Source organism: Lates calcarifer, unplaced genomic scaffold, assembly GCF_001640805.2.
Source record: "Lates calcarifer isolate ASB-BC8 unplaced genomic scaffold, TLL_Latcal_v3 _unitig_4416_quiver_461, whole genome shotgun sequence".
Lineage (NCBI taxonomy): Eukaryota > Metazoa > Chordata > Actinopteri > Centropomidae > Lates > Lates calcarifer.
The window spans coordinates 419,215-437,073 of NW_026116884.1; the positions used below are offsets into that span (position 1 = coordinate 419,215).

Here is a 17,859-nt window from a genome sequence, read left to right on the forward strand (position 1 = left end):
CATAATAAACAGTACAGTTTTCAGTAACAGTCCCTTAAATTCAAGTTTGTTCATATGTAGAAAAAATAAACTTAATATCAGATACATCCATCCCGAGATCCAACAGTTTCTCTCATGAGCAGCAGGTGGAGACAGAGGAGAGAAAAACTTCCTTTTAACAGGCAGAAACCTTGAGCAGAACCAAGCACATGGTTGGGGGTTACCTGCCTCGATTGGTTGACTTGGGGGGTGGGGTGGGGGGTTTTAGATCGCCAGAATTACCCCGGTACAGGAGGTCTGGACCAGCTCTCCGTTTAAAGGGTCCGAGCTCACAGGTGTAGTGTTTTCACCCAACTTGCAGTTTCTGCGGCTTTATAAGCTGGTGGCGAGGAGACACGCCTAGCAACTAACTGTCTACTTCCAGATGCCTACCCTGCTACCACTAGTGTCACACCCAACCGAGTAGCCCTATGGGTCGGATATGACCACCAGTCACACCTGTTTACGACAGCTCTCCTCTTAAAGATCTTTGCACTTGGTATGGTGCTAGAAAATTATTTAGTGACTCTCAAAGCCCCAAGGGTCTGTTAATTTGAGAGGTTGAAATAACCTTTAAGAACCTTATGATGTATTACACACTCTGACCTAGTATTTTACCTATCTGAGAAGAACAGAACAACTGTCCACAACTTATCCTTAGATACAGTTTATGAATTTTATTGAATATAATATTGGCAAGGGCAAAGCATACAGCGTAATCATATAAAAAGTAAAAATAATATAATCAATCTCCCAATTAGTATAGTTCTGGAATGAGTAACTCACTGATTCTCGTAATGAATGCTGAAGCTGGTTACTAGGATGGGTGAATAATTTGGTGAGAGAGATGGAGGGGTTGGCAGCTTGGCCTTAGCTGACCTATCCTCTTTTCAGGCCGGTCCTGAGAGGGGTGAGCCTCCTGACTCTGTACAAAGTCCCGGAGGACCTCACCCGATTCACAGTTCCTCTTTCTGGGCCTGGCGAACTTATTAAATCTTCAGAGAACAATTCCTTCACTGCAGTAGGGACATTAGTAATCTTTTATGAAACTCCTCTTGCCTTGAATCTTCTTGGCAGCGAATAGTTTTACTCTTTGAATTACGATCACTGTTTAAATCACAAATCATGATTTTCATACTCTCATACCATTCTTACAGTGCTTTACCAACTTCTCTTTTCCCAAGACCGGACAGGCCATCTGGTACTTTCCAGCCATGTCACAATCCTGCCATTGCTTAATCACAGTTTCATATGATTTTCCATTCATTTCATTCATACACACATAATACATCAATTACAGTGCTTCACATTATATTGATTAATGTTTTAAAAGATTAATCAAAACTGTGCATCTTACTACCATGGGGAGAATCTAGCATTAGATCCTTTCTTTTGGTGCCGGGAATGGGTAGATCTCAACCTTTCTTGACAGGGGCACGAAACAAACAACAGAACTGATTGTACTAATAGTGATAACAGTAATATATGAGCTCCTGAAGACATCATGGTGTCTGGACATGAAAGGCTTTGTGTGTGAGGAGGAGGATTTTAAACTCTGTTCTGGATTTTACAGCGAGCCAATGTAGTGAGGCTAACACTGGGGAAATATTATCTTTTTCCTTAGTTCCTCTCAGTACTTGTGCTGCTGAATTTTGAATCAGTAGGGTCTTTAGGGTCTTTCTGTTTCCAAAAAAAAGTGTCAGTGGTTGGCAAGAGCATTGTTGTAGGAAATGTGGTTTTCTACACAAGTATTGGATCAGAGAAGTCCCATCCCCTGCCACAAATTTATTTTACTGGACAAGGACTTAATGTGAAGTGTCTTGGAGGGAGAAGTGTGATCATATAGACATGACATATTAACACTGTGGCTTTGCGGCCTTGGGGGGCTCAGTTAATATTAAAGGCAAAACTGATGAAGACAGCAAAAGAAGTGGCTAAGTTCTTTAAATAAATTAATAGAAGTCTCAGTGTCATGATCAAGCTAAAACTCTGGACTGAAACCCAAAAGCAAACTCAAGACGCAGACAGAATTCTGATGTGGGAAACAGGGTGGTCTTTACTGATTCCTGAGCAGCCTTTCAGAAAAGGAGGGGTGTAGGAATTTGGCTGGGTGGACAAGGAGAAGTCAGGGCGGTGAGTCAAGGGCATAGGGCAAGCGGTGGGGAAGGTGAGGTCGAAGGGGAGGCCAGGGAGACTGGCGGTAGGAGCTGCGAGCAGGATTTCCGCAGTGGGGCGGACAGTTCTGCTGGAACTGGCAGGGCTGAAGCACAGGGAAAGGCACAGTCAATGTGAGATTCAAAAGAGGTAGGAAAAAATTCTGATTACTATTTAAGCAATCAAAGCGGCCAGGAGTGTTACCACGTGGTAAACAGGGACGATCTGGCAGCTTGTGACTGGGAGCCAGGATAGATGTTCTGATCTGATGAGCTGATGGAGAATAGGTGAGACCAGCAAACAGCGCAGCATCACGCCCCCGAAAGAAAGCACACACACATACACACACAGCCCAAGAAGAGGACACACGAGGAGGATGCCATAACACACAGACCCTACTGTCCAGCCTTCTGAAGCCCAATCCTCTTGCATCTTCCCCAAGGCTAGGCCTTTTAAGGGTAGATGTTGGGTTTTTAAGCCTTTACATACTGAGAAGGTGGTCTTTAATGACCTCCTGAAATTTGGGGTCAAATTTGGGTCACTTCCTGTTGTGGTAGGTGGACAAATCATGGGTCCTAGTGTTCAGTTAGGGTTTGGTAATCATGGGTCCTAGACCTCAGCTTTGCAACAAAAGTGAGTGCAGGTCGGTACACTTATATTTGGCTGCATAGGCCTCATACTCTTGCACAGTCTGTCAGTCACATGCTTCTGAGACTGGCCAGTGGCATGTTCAACTTATTGGGCCTCAGCCAGTGAGCTGATAGCCTTTGCTGATCCCTAGCCAATTTCACCTATTTATGAGGATGTAAATAAAGTTTTGGCTACAAAGTAGCATTGGATGACCTGTGCGGGACACTAAATTGAAGCAATGTGGTTTGAGACCACTATAAGAGCCCTGGAAAGAACTAGCTTAGGCAAGATGCTAGAGGGTTGGGCTTCAGAAAACTGAACGGTAGAGTATCTGTGAGTCTTCTGTTAATGTTTGATACCACTTGGAGGTCAACTTAGAGTTTTTTTTTTGTACATGAAAGGCTCTCATGTTGAGTTTGTTATCCTTTACATACTGAGAAGTATGTAAATGTTGATTATGTGGATTTAATTTCACACTTTTAATGTCAATGAAATGTAAACTTTAGGTCCAGTTTTAGGGCTATACTTGATGTCATAATTAATCCCCTGGCCCGTGCACACCATTTAATGAGTCCAGGTCAGCAGACTGTTTGTTCCACCTGCCTGCTCCAGACATTTACACACTGCCATTAAACAGAATTAACTACAGCACTGTTTCATGTCAATGTCCAGCAATATTACCTTTTTTGTAATATTGATCATCATGTTAATCACAGTCTCGATGTCAGTGTATTTTTAAACAAACTCATAAACTTGTGTGGCCATGATCATATAGTGATTAGCATTGTGCGATGTCGCCACAGCAACCCCGGTTCGAATCCTGGGCACAGCAGTGCTGATCCAAGTCCTCCAGCCTTTGCTTCATTTTCTGGTAAATTTCTAATATAACTCAAGAGAGCAGTTGTAGCTCTGTTTGAGGTTTTGTTAAACATTTGTTTATATAATGTTTGTTTGCCAGAACTATGGCTTGTAAAATATATTTGATAATTTCCCTTTTATTTTTGATGACATGTAATTCCTACACTCTCAAACTGCCTCATGTGGGAAGCCATGGTTTGGCTCTAAATACATTGAAAAGTGTTCCTAGCTTCTCTAAACTTGATCTCACACATGATCTCAGTATGGCACAGCTATTTCAAGTTGGCACTATATGCGTTTTGATTTTCTATAATGTTTTAGATTTGGAAAAAAATAGGAAAAATTCAAGAAGTGCTGATAAATATGTTCATCAAGTTCACTAAAAGCAAATATGCACAGTACAGTGTGAATGGACTGTAAGTTAAGTTACTATGAAAAAGTTGATCAATGCTCAATTCAGTTTTTTCATGTTGTCATTCATACAAGAAATATATAGAAGCAATTTTAAATGCAATATATTATTGATATATGACGTGCCTTAATGTTATAAGAAGATGAATGTAGTACTAAACGATTAATGTCTGGGACACTACGGAAAGCTGTTTGAGCGTTTATTTGATATCCCTGGTATTAGGCATCAGTGTCTTCCACTAGTTAGGTGTTACTAGTCCTCCTGTTCTTCCTCACACAAAGGGGCACATACCGTTCCTGCTGCTGGGTCGTTGCCGTTATACAGCCCTGTCCAGCTCTCCTTGTTTAACGGCTCATCTCCTGGTATCTCCTCCACACTCTTGAGACTGTGCTAGGAGACACAGCAAACCTCCTTGCAACAGCTTTCAATTGCACCAGAGCAGGTGGAACTGACTCACAATTGTTTCAGCTTTCTAAGTGGAGAGGTCGATATCACAGAAATTTAATTGACTTGGTGTTATACTGTGATGATTAAGTGTTCCCTTCATTTTTGTGATCAGTGTAGTTTGGCCCAGGATTTTGGTGCTACTAGTGCAGTGCTCAGTGTCAAGAGTAAGACTTCTGATGGAAATAGTTCAACAAAAGTGCCAGTTTCTGCAAAAGAGTGACTAGTACGAGTTTTTGTCCAACTAGTAAGAGAAAATGGTGAACTAGTGCAACCAAATGCACAACTAGTGCCAACAAAGACCTAATTATTGGAGGAAACTGACCTCTGATATCAGGGATATGGAATAAATGCTCAAACGGCTTTCCATAGTGGCACTGTATAACACAACTTCTTATTGCCGGTGACTGGAATTATTTAGTTTAAATTGCTCATAAGATCTTCATGTTCAGAAGATGACATGAAATAACGTTTTTTCTTTTGTTGTTAGGTCCTGGAAACAATAGCTGTGAGGCCAACACAGGTATGTGCCTTTATGAAATCTTAACTCCTGATGTAGACTCTTCACTAGAATAACTGGCACACCTCTGAATATATTGCAGTCTAGCACATTATCTCTAACTATGAGTTCAGTGCTAAAGCACAGGATTGAATTAACACCCATGACAGTTTCAATATTGGAACAGACTCAACGGGAAAGAACAGTTGAAATACATTTCATTAGTGTGTTTAAACTCTTGTAAACTTGATACTATATACTGATGCAGTACTATATCTTCCTTTTATACACTGCACAGGATGAGGTGTCACTTTTGTTTTCTTGTTTTTCAGACGCTGGTGCTGACTCATCCCTTGAAAACAGAACTGACCCCTGCAGTGAATATGGGCACTCGGGTACAGATAAAAAAGGCAAAACTGATGAAGACAGTGAAAGAAGTGGCTAAGTTCTTTAAAACTGGTCAAAAAAGCATGTCCTTCTAAGATAGCATTAGGTTCTTCCTGACTGTGAGTGAAAGTCATGCAGTGGGTTGACAACATTCATTTCTTTCATATCCCTTGATATTTTGATAGCAGGAGTGCACTGTATCTCCCAGTGCCAACTGTATACATACAGGCACAAACAGTAAAAATAGATGTTCCTGAACTGTTTCATTGTTCTTAAAACAAAACTGAACTGACATTTTAAATATTTAAACAGAACTCCACATTCACTGTAGTGATGGTGGGTTTGGCTGACTACTCAGACATGGTAAGGGGCTAGTATGACCTGTAAAAGTGACATCAGTGCATACCTGTGGTGTAAACTGTCAAAGATCAATCATTTCAGCCCTCTTTACAGATGCACTTACATGCTTTCACTGTGTCTTCCTTTCATACATTGTACAGGATGAGGAGTCACATTTTGATTGCTCTTGCTTTTCAGATGGAGGTTGTGACCTCTCAACCTAGCGTTTTTTGAAATTTACAAAACTCCTGCCTTTTGGCAAAGGACTCTGCTGGTTGTTTTTCATGCTTTAACCCATCAGGTTAAATGATAAGTAAATAAGTAGACAAAAGATAAATAGAATACTTCTTACCATTTTATCTGTGAATTACAATACAAAACACTATCTCAACCTTCTGTTTGTTGTATAGTTTTGTCACACAGTTTATGTCAGTTAAATTACTGTCCTAATGTATTTCTAATATTTGTCTCTTACTGTTGTAGATCAGAGTCCAGAAACAGTAGTTCTTTAAAACTACATTAAAGTGCTGTAGCTGCTGCCTGTACACTAAAATCTGTTCATTTAAAGTTATTCAATCTACATTGCTCTTTCTGTCATTTTTAGAGCCACGCTGGATAAGGGTGCAGAGATCATGGACTAAAGCAGAGAGGAGAGCAGTGCACAATCACTTTTGCAGTTTTATTGCACAGCGCCGAGTTCCTGGCAAAGACCACTGCATTCGATGCATAAGAAAAGAGAAGGTTTTGAGTGAAAGAACCTGGTGCAAGTAAAGAGCTTTGTGAAAAACACAGTTATTGCTTTGAAGCACGAATCTGCTTTAACTCAAATTTGGAAGATCTACATTGTACAATGTACAGTAGGCTATACTGACAGAGTGGGTGACATATTTCACATAGATCAGAATTACTTATATGCATAAGTCAAGGCTTGGCAGACTGCCAGGAGTCTCTCAGGGAGCCCTGTTGGAAGCTTTAAGCTCAATGAGCAATATTCCAAAAAAACAAAAAACAAAAGGACAGCATCAGATCAACACAAAGCATTTTTATTCATCTGCACTTATCACAGACTTCATACTAATGTCACACCACAAGTGATACGGACATGTACATGCCCACCACTTCACTGACTTAACAATTGTTCTCTCTCTCTTCTCTCTCTGTCTCTCTCCAGGTTGTTGTGTCTCTGGAGCTATGGAGTCTCATCTGCAGCTGTGTGTCACCTGCTGCTCTGATCATTAGCCCCATCATTATGGATCTACTACTATTTGTATTATCTTGTTATTATACTGTAGTATACAGGATGTTTATGTATGTTTTTGTCTTTCTGAAATGTCTAAGGGTTTCCAGATGTTTACACTTTTTACGAGTTTCCTATGTCTGAGTTAGCCCTTGGGGTTTATGCTTAGGATAAGAGTTAAGAATGTGACCCCTAGGCTAGTAGAGGTTAAAGGTGAGGGTTTCCTCTCACCCATCTTCTTCTTCTTGACAGTGAAGGCATTGAATGAAGGTCCAGATGTTTCTTATGAACCATGTAAACAACCAATGTATATATACTGGTGTTTAGAGCTGTTAGGTAGAGAGATCCATATTGGCTCGGATCCTCTCACAGGCTACTGCAGTGCTTGTCCGATGCTGAACTACTTTGTAATAAACTTCTATATACAAGTAAGTCAGTGTCAGCGGAGATCTTCTCTTCATCATCTTCACATCGACATCACCACCTAATATACCACAATACTGCCATGGATCTACTACTATTTGTATTATCTTGTTATTATACTGCCACTCTCGCTGCTCTCATATCATTACTATATGACACGCTGATGAGACGATGTTAGTGGGCCTCATCCAGAATGACGACGACTGGGCCTATAGAGAGGAGGTGGAACAGCTGGAGTACTGGTGCAGGAGGAACAACCTGATCCTGAACGTCAAAAAACAAAAGAAATCATTGTTGACTTAAGGAAGAACCAGTCTGGCCACTCGCCACTGCTGATCAACAACATGGCGGTAAAGGTAGTGGGAAGCACAAAGTTCCTGGGGGTCCACATCACAGATACCCTAAACTGGACTGTAAACACTGGGTCCCTGGCAAAGCGTGCGCAGCAGTGTTTGCACTTTCTCTGGAGGATCACACCTTCCCCCTCCCATCCTCATCACTTTTTACAGGGACACTACGGAAAGCTATTTGAGCGTTTATTTGATATCCCTGGTATCAGGCATCAGTGTCTTCCACTAGTTAGGTGTTACTAGTTACAAAGGAGCACATACCGGTCCTGCTGCTGGGTTGTTGCCGTTATACAGCCCTGTCCAGCTCTCCTTGTTTAACAGCTCATCTCCTGGTATCTCCTCCACACTCTTGAGACTGTGCTGGGAGACACAGCAAACCTCCTTGCAACAGCTTTTAATTGCACCAGAGCAGGTGGAACTGACTCACAATTGTTTCAGCTTTCTAAGTGGAGAGGTTGATATCACAGAAATTTAATTGACTTGGTGTTATACTGTGATGATTAAGTGTTCCCTTCATTTTTGTGATCAGTGTAGTTTGGCCCAGGATTTTGGTGGGATTTTGGTGGGATCCCAAAAACAAACAAAAACCCCCACTGCTATTCTTGACAGTCACTGAAAGGATTCATATTTTTTGTGAGAGCGGTCATTCTCACTGTGTTCTGTACCTATTTTCTTAATTATTGAGAATACAATATGGAGACCTCTGCAGCTCCACAAGTAAAAGTATAATTTTTGGTTTAATTGTTAAGGCCCATCATGCTCACTCTCATTCACAAACCACAAAACAGCCAACCAGTATGGCTATCACCAGCAACATCTAGCCTGAAAGAGCATTTTTTAATGTTTGCAGTTTTGGGCTGAACTTTTGTTGTCAAAGGTTCAACAATATCTTCTGGATGAACTCAAATGTGTTCTTCATACCTTTGGGGTAATCCAGATGGAGTGCGTATATTAAGCCAAACAGAAGACAAAGTGCTTGAGAGGTTGTGGGAATCTCATCCATGACGATGTTTCCTTCAAGGATGATGGCAATGCTGTTAATCGGTGGTGTGTCCTCAGTCATGATCTTCTCATTTTTGTATGGAAATTCCCCATCTTGAACTTAATGCTATTCTTCCAACCGCAATATCCAGTGGGTGATCCAACTTCTTTCAAACAAGGATGTTTTGCAATCAGTGCAGAGGCCACTTCTCGACAGTGTTCCTCTGTGGGCTATGCCGTGTACTTGTACATTGTCTCTGCAAGTCTCTCTCAGATCACGTTTCATGTCCCAGGTAACATCCATCCGAGTTCCAGCCCTCATTCAGGCAAGGTCTCCCTGTCTCAGTAGGAAATTTACATCCACAGAGAATTCTGGAATATCAAATTCAGAAGGCCAAGGATCCGGCCTCATCAGCTGAGATTTTTCTTTACTTGTATACAGTATATCTGTATCAGATGTGCTTGGTGGGGACAGTGTGCTAGAAACCAAAGAGAAGGACTCAAGATTTATAATTTTCAGTTTCTGTGTCAGTTCTGACACATCTGTCAGATTAAAGTCATATGGTAGTGCCAGTTTAACTTTCAAGTGATCCAACAAAGCCTCAAGGTCGCTTGGTTTTTGATCAAGACTGATTCTTCTAATGTCACAATCAGTGACGATGACTGATTGGCCACTTCTGTTACATCATTCTGCAAAGAAGAGAGGCATAAAGTTAGTGCAGCTAGCATAATATGTAATGTTTCAAAGAAACAAACAATGTACCTCTGACTCGGTACACTGGAGGAAAACCATCGCTGAACTCAGTCAGTTGAGTTGCAACCAAGCCTGTGCTGCTTTGTGTCAATTCATAAGCACGAAGGTGCTCATGATACCATGCTATCATTGGTTTGCACAAGAAAACAGTGTCTGCATTAAGCACTAGCACTTGCTTAATCTGTCTCTGGAAGGCCTCCACATGAACCTACAGAAACCACCATATCTGAAGTGTGGTTCATTCCATCAATATTGACAGACAGAGCTGACAGGACTGTGTTTTGAAGACCACATCTTTGGTGCAACATGTCTTGAATGTTCCCTGGGAGGGGGTTAAGAAATCATTATGCTCTTTACTCTGTTTGCTTTGAGTGCTGGTTTAAAAAAGGAAGCACAGTCCAAATGGTATTCCATCATCTTTTGATGTTGCCTCGCCAAAGTTAGGGGAACATTTTTGAAGTTCTGAGTTTCATGGATGACTTTTTTGAAGAACTTGTGTTTCCCTTCAAATCTCATCGTCCACATGTCTATGAAAGGTCCAAAGACTTTTGTCAAGTATGGATAGTGCTCAATAAAGTGATGCTTTGGACGGAGTCTGCAATCTGGAAAAACTTTCAGTAGTAACTCTCTGTGATCTGACACTTTAGACTCTAAATAGAACAAAGACTCGTTTGTGAATCTCAGAGATACAACCAATTCAAGCACATGAGCACCTCCCATGTCTCATCTCCCTCAGGTACATGATGCCCAGTCATTAAAGGAAGCAATCTGATTAACACCAGTTTTCATGACCATTCCCTCCTGTTGTCTTCTTTGAGGTAAATGTCTTTGGAACTGGTTGGGCTTTGTCCGTTTTATCAGAAAAGAAGTACGGGAATTCTTTGATGGACTGATTTAGTGTCTCAAGAGAGATGTACTTCTTTTTTTTATCAGATCTTGAATGCACAGGTACTTTAGAACTGCTGGTGGTGAGAGCCTTGTCTAAAACATCATCTTTGCTCAACAGTGCCTGAAGCATTTTAAGCAGTGACAAACTCCACAGGTTCCACAACAGGAAATTCTTTCACTATGTAAGTTGCTCTCCTGTTGGAGGTTGAAAGCGAGCCTCCAGTTGATGTGTGTTTCAAACATACATTTGTGTCAGTCACTGCTCGGACAACCTCCTCCAACAGTATTATCAATATCAGGGTAATGGCGTCTGAGTATCTTCTCAACCACAAAAAACATTAGCGGTTCTGAAAGTTGGAATACCTGTCCTATTTGCTGGATCATTTCTTGGAGAGCACCTTCAGATATGTTCAGTATTGTCTGCAATTTCAGGAAAAGGGAGGCTAAATTGTGCTCAAGCTGAGAGTCAAGGTCACTAATGTCCATACCAACATCTGCCAGTTCCTCTTCTAAACTAGTGACATCATCAGCTGACACAGGTTCAGCTGGGAGAGAAGTGCTCTCCTCAGTGCCACAGAGCTGCACAGCTATTCCTGGTTTGAACTGCAGACTAGTAGTTGTAGAATACTCCTGGTCATGATTCCTACTTTTGTGTGTGTTAAAAGTAGAACAGACATTTGTCTCAAAATCACAATCCAGATAGGGGCACTGTACTTTTTCCATCAACTTCAGATGCTGGCGTAAATGTGAAAAAAAAAAATTTCACTGCAGAGCTCATTAAACTCGCACATTTGACAATTAAATGTTTGCACATCACCTTTTTCACTGGTTATCTGTGAGTGAAATCTGGATAAATGAACCTTCAGTCCATTAAATGATTTGAATGTGCAAATACACTGCTGATGAAGACATGGTATTGGGGAGGTTCTTGTGAGGCCACCATGCTTTAATCTGTAATGCTTTAATAGCTCGCCTCATTTTGGAGAGACAAAAGTGCAAAACCTACATGTCCACTGCATGCCTCTTCCAGGAGACACTACACACATGAAATACAACAATAAGTTTGACTAAAAGAGACAGTGGCCACCTATAAATGACTAATGTTAAAATATTTGATATTAGCAACCTGCCCTTTGAGATGTTAGCTTGTTAGGTTCCCATTCTGCTTTCTAACAAACATTTTTAATATAATAATTTTGCAGTGGTGGATCAAATTAAGACACAAAAATAAACATGACATAGAAAATTACTGAGAGTGACAATACCATCTGTAATGGATTTTTAGTGAGACAAAAAGCTGCGGTTGCTGAGCTGGTCTGGCTGGGTAAGAGAATCTGGTGACCTGGTGGCCAACAAAGTCTTGGTGACGGAGGATATGTCTTGTCAAACTGCCACCAACTGGAAAAAAAAACATAAAAGAAATATTACTATCACTAAGTACAATTTTAACAGTCATGTCATCAATTTTGTTTCAATAGTTTTCAAATTTGTGCAATAAAACAGACAGCAGTGTCTATGAAAATCTCCTTATGCAGGTAAAATGTATTACTTGAAAATAAAACATGAAATAAAACAAACTGGGTTAAGTCACTAGCCAGAGCAAGGTGTCAGAATTCAACAAAATACTGTAATTATTCAGTGAGAGTCAAATTATATTTTATCTAGAGGTCTTCAACATCTGTGTCCATAATTTAATTTGAAGGTGTTACAGTGTTTTTCCCCATAACCCAAGTTAACAGAAGTTGAAATTTAACACGCCTGCTGCTGCAGCACTTCACTCGGACTGTACTCCCTTTTCTTTACTGGGTCAGGTCTGACTGCTGTAAGGGGCAGGGCCATGTACAGTTGAGCCAGAGAAGAGGATCTCAGTTTGAATGTTGTGTCTACAAACTACAAACAAACTTTAACTTAACTAACGTTACACACAGCTTCTGGACTGACTTTAGCCAAGGTTTACACGCCAGCACGAGCATGAGTGCACCTGATACTGACTTCTGTTGCCTGTAAGTGAAGCACCAAGCTGCTCCCTCCACAGCCGTTAAATTAACTGGTTAAGAAAAACAGCTAAATTAGCAGCGCACGCTAATCCAGCAGCTAACAGACAGTAGGGCTGGTGCAGCAACAGGTGGAGATATGCTGTAGATTTACAATACACTGGGGCTCATTTCAGGTCGTTTAGACCGAGTCAAAGCACTTTTATTCAGATTCACTCATGTTGAACTGCTGCTAAATTTTTAACGTCTGCTCTGTGTACACGTGCGCACGTACACACACACACATACACAAGCTAACATGCCAATGCCTCAGAAAGTCGAAGAGCCGGAGTTGCAGGCTGGTTTCTTCGAACAACTATAAATTCCAAAAAATAAATTATATTGACAAGATTATAAACAAAAGCTTTACACTTACCAAAGTCAACTTCACCTTCTGTGCTGGCTTTGACCGCTCCCCGAGTTGGCCTCTGCTTAAAGTGGTAGATGCGCGCCAACCGGAAATGGGCATGCGCAAGGGGGATACAGTTCTGTAACTTAGGTCTCATACCACAAACCAAGCTACACACTCAGTTAAACCAAGTACATAGAATTAAATGAAATAAGTTTGTTGATCAAAAGTACAGAAAACTCAGTGTGAGCAAGTAAACTTAAAAAACTAGTATGAATTAAGTTTAAATGCACTGTTTTAGCTTTAGTCAGGACAATGTTTGCATTTACAGTGTGGAGACAGCAGTTTTTCATTCTGAGGTTAATGAGCGAGCAGAAGCCGAGACAGGAGGACTTTCAGACACGGGACTCACTGTGAGTCCATGTGAGCTTGAACTGTGTTTTTCTCTCCGGGCGTCACCATGTTGATTGGATGAAACCGTGCGATGTTCTGCCAGAACGCCCGTGCTATTAGAACATACCTGAAGGTTCCATTGTTACCATGGTTTTTTTTAAGGTGCATCATTCAGAACCGATCATCTTTTAAACACAAACAAACTCCAGATGGTCAGAAAACTGTTGGCTTTCTATTTGCACTGGAGTTCTTTGAAAAAAGAGACAATTACATTTAGGAAAAAGACTTCAACAAGGACTTCTCATCGCACCCGAGCAGCTAACTGACAGCTACTGTCACCAACGAGGATTTTTACTTGGAAAAAGTGAGATTTTTTTTCAAATTATAAAACCATGTTGTTTTCAATGCATTTTGCCTTTGAGTCCAACATTGACTTCGAATATTGGAAATATTTTTCAACTACCAGTGTAAATTAGCCAAATGGGACTGACTTTGACTGTCTTAAGTTTGCCCAAAGAAACCAAAAGCTAATTTCTGTTTGTTTTACGGTCTCCTTCAATCACCTTGAACTGTTAGCATGCTGAAAGGTAGCCTATAAATAAAAATAACGTTTGTATATCTTCTCGCTCACACCATAAGTAATACATGTAGTGACAATGGCTTTTAGTTTGAAAATATTTTTGATGTATTTTACACAGAACGGCACATAGATATTATTCAGTTTTATGTCAGATTGTGAACTGTGACGTGCCGACCTGATAAACCGCTTACATTTATTTAATAATTGATTAATAAATTAGTGGATTGCTAGAAAGTTAATTGGCAGCAATTCTGATAATTGATTAATTATCTCAACATTTTTATACACAAAAAATCACTCATACCAGCTTCTCAAAAATCAATATTTGCTAGTTTTTTTGTTGTTTGTTTTATTAATTTCTGACACTGTATACACTGAGAAATCAATGGATTGTTTAAAAAAAAAGATAACGTACTTTGTGTTAGACGTGTTATGACGTAATACATGTCATTTATGTTTATGGTTCATTTTATTTTATAGTTTTATTGCATTGCGGTACCTTTTGTTGTGTATGTTTCGATCTTCAGATGCAGCAGGACACCTGGACAGCGCTTCTTGTTCCTGTCCCCAGTCGCTCCATCATCCCTCAGGTCACCCTCCACAGGGTCCCGGCGGCAGCCTCCCACAGCACTCCACCTCTCACCTCTCTCTCCCCTCCTGCCGCCTCCTCTGGCTCTTCTCCCATTTCTCTCTCCTTACCAGGCTGCTCATTCTGGCCTGTTGAGGCATCAGTGTTATGGTTTGGGTTAGTTTGTCTTTGTGTTGTGTTTTTTTTCGTGTTTTTTCTCTCTGTTCCCCCTTCCCTTTTTTCTGTTTGGTTGCAGAGCTGGTGTGTTGCTAGGGGTGTGGCTGTCTCCTCCTGCTGGCTGATTACACACACCTGTTTCCACTCCGCTCATTCTCCCTTCGCCTTCTTAAGCCCGGCCTTCACCCCAGCCCTTTGCCAGAGTATTCCTTGCTGTATCCTGTGTGCAAGCTCTCAGCGCAACCTGTGTTTGGATTCTCCTGTTCTCTGTGGCTACCTGTGTTCTCCAGTGGCAGCTTTTTCTGTTCCTCGTGTCCTCAGAACTTTCTTTAGTCAGCCAGTCGCCTGCCACGCTGTCTGCCTATTGTTCCTGTGTTTTCATCAGTGCCTTATTAAAGAGCCTTCTGTTGGAACTTACCCGTGTGTGTTCTCTGCATTGGGGTCCTATACTAGAGTTCATAACAATCAGGACCTCCTCCCCAGACGATCCCAAGGAGGGACCCCCAGCCGCCCCCTGTGGAAGCGCACTCAACAGCTCGTGGCCAGATCACGGTAAGAACATACATACATGGTATTTTATGTTAATATAATTTAATTTCCCTAACCACCCAGAAACCAACCAGTTGTCTAGAGCTAAGGTTATTAGTCAATTAGTAGATTGTCAGAAAATTAATTGGCACCAATTTTGATCATTAATTTATTGTCTAAATATTTTTTTAGTCATAAGTGCCGAAGAAATTCATTTGTACCAGCTTCTCAGATGTGAATATTTGCTAGTTTTTTCATCCTAACATTATATACTCCGAGCTATCAACTGATTATTGGAAGAGAAAGTAATCAATTATTTTGTGTTAAGTATAATTTAATGCATGCAAATTATTTTATAGTTTTATTGCATTGTGGTACTTTTATTTCAGTGATGTATGAAAGTCACTGTGGTAACAGTTGATGGTATGTTTATATGATGTGAGCAGACTTCTAAAGGTTGTATATGTTTCTCCCTTCAGATGCAGCAGGAAACCTGGACAGCGCTTCTTGTTCCTGTCCACAGCCGCTCCATCATCCCTCAGGTGGTCCTCCATAAGGTCCCGGGGGCAGCAGCCTCCTGCAGCGCTTCACCTCTCACCTCTCTCTGCCTCCTCCTCTGGCTCTTCTCCCTTTTCTCTCTCCTTACCAGGCTGCTCATTCTGGCCTGTTGAGGCATCAGGACCTCCTCCCCAGACGATCCCAAGGAGGGACCCTCAGCTGCCCCCTGAGCCTGCAGAAGCACCCCCAGCAGATGCCTCTGCCTCCCTCTCTGGCTCTTCTCTCTCTTCTCTCCCCTCGCCTTTTCTCCTCCCTCTCCTCTCTCCTCCTCCTCTTCTAGCTCCTCGTCTCCGGACCAACCTGAGCCACCCATAAGCTGTATTTCATTCTCTCTGTGCTTTGATTTTTTGCGCTCCTGGTCTAGGTGCTCGTCTCCAGACAACGAGTCGCCCCCTGAGCCTTCCAAGGTGCGCCCCCCTGGACCACCTGAGCCACCCAGTCAGCGTTTGGAAGTGCGCCCCCCTGGACCACCTGAGCCAACCAGTCCACCTGGGTTGTTTGGGAACCAGCCTGAACCGCAGTGAGTGAAGGATGCCCGGTCCTTCATGGAGAGGAGGGAGCCATATGACTCCATGGGGTGCAAAAGGACCATTAACGCTGAAGGTGGGTCTCCAGGTAAGCCAGAGTCGTTACGTCGTTATCATTATACATTTTAATTTCCTTACATTTTTTGTGAATGATTTTGTATTGAACTTCTGTGATTTGCTTTGAATTAGTTTGAATTGAATTGATTGAGGGGCCATGCAGCGTGAGAATGGTGTTCTTGTTGCTGCACCATGACTCAGGCAGGGTGTCTGCACAGAGCGAGTGTGATCTGGGAGGGATAGCGTGAACCTCCAACGTGTTTCGACCTCCCAGTGAAGCTGCTCTGTGACAGAGAAAGAAAAGGATGGCGACACCATGTCAAGGAGGTTCACATGTCTGTTGACACCCACCCTAGACCGACAGGAGTCTGCAGTGACGAGGGCCTCATGGCAGGGGTCAGCTGTAGAAAGTTAGCATGTAGGTAGCATGTGTAGTTATGTTAGAGAAGAAATTATTACAATAGGGAAGAAATCATTTAGGAAGAGAAGGGAGAAGAGAAGAGGAAGGAAAAGGTAAGATGTACGACAGGGAGGAGAGGAGGAGGAGTCCTTCAGAAGAAGAAGGTAAGTCTTTCATGGTATTATCAGATTTCATGCAATTATGAATTATATCACTGTTTATCTGATTTCTAAAGTTTTTAGTTCAATCTGCTTGTCTTCTGTTTTTCTTTTAGAGAGATGACGAGAGAGGAGAGGAGGTGGAGGGCAACATGACATGAAAACCCTCTCATATAAAAGGTAAATATTTCATATTATTATCAGATTTAATGTAATGATGAATGATACCTGAGTTTACCTGATTTCTAAAGTTTTAAACTACAACCTGTTTGTCCTCTGTTTTTCATTCAGAGAGATGATGACAGAGGAGAGGAGAGGAGAGGAGGTGGAGGGCAAGATGACATGTAAACCCTCTCATATAAAAGGTAAACATCCATTTATCTACTGTTATTACCAGATTCTAAGTTCATTTAATTCATTATTTGAAGTTCTTAACTGTTATTCCCTTTTGTCTGTCATTTATTTCTGTAGAGAGGAGAAAAAATGAGGGAAGAGACATGAAGAGATGAGGAAAAAAGACGAGAGGGGAGGAGAGGAGAGGAGGTGGGAGGGCAACATGTCGTGTAAAACCTCATGTAAAAGGTAAATATTTCTTTATCAGATTTCGTGCAGTGATGAATTATTATACTTCTGTTTACCTGATTTCTACATTTTTGTTTTTTGTCTTTTTTCTTCTAGAGAGAGGAGAGGAGGTGGAGGACAATATGAAAAGTGAACCACCACCATCAAAAAGAAAAACATCTGTTTATGTCATACTGCCTACATGATACACAGGAAGAATCCATCTGTTCACATTTATTCACTGAAAATGTAACTATTATCCCCCCCCATCTGCATTTTTTTAGAAAGAGGAGAGGAGACATGATTGACGAAGAGAGTGAGGAGACGAGAAAAGGAAAGAAATAAGGAAAATCGGAGTAGAGGAGAGGAGGTGGAGGGCATTATAAAGTGTAAACCCTCTCATGTAAAAGGTAGGAAGCTAATGTCTCTGAAAGCAGCTTAACTTCCCTGTAATAACTTGAGACTGGTCTGAAAAGTTGTTCTCCTCTTGTGTTTTCCTTTTCAGCCAAGAAAACTCTGACCTGCCATTTCACAAACTACAAGTGAAACATGTTTCTACAAAGATTTTTCTCATGTTCAAACTGTTCAAAAACAAG

The 17,859-nt window shown here is 41.4% G+C and overlaps 1 long non-coding RNA gene across 1 annotated transcript; it reads left to right on the top strand.

The window, feature by feature from the left end:
* Positions 1 to 14,685: 14,685 nt before the first annotated feature.
* On the top strand, positions 14,686 to 17,655 carry LOC127140278 (uncharacterized). The gene is made up of 5 exons (XR_007810774.1): positions 14,686 to 15,026; positions 15,482 to 16,882; positions 16,994 to 17,027; positions 17,241 to 17,284; positions 17,381 to 17,655. It is a non-coding gene; the product is annotated as an uncharacterized LOC127140278 (long non-coding RNA).
* Positions 17,656 to 17,859: the final 204 nt, after the last annotated feature.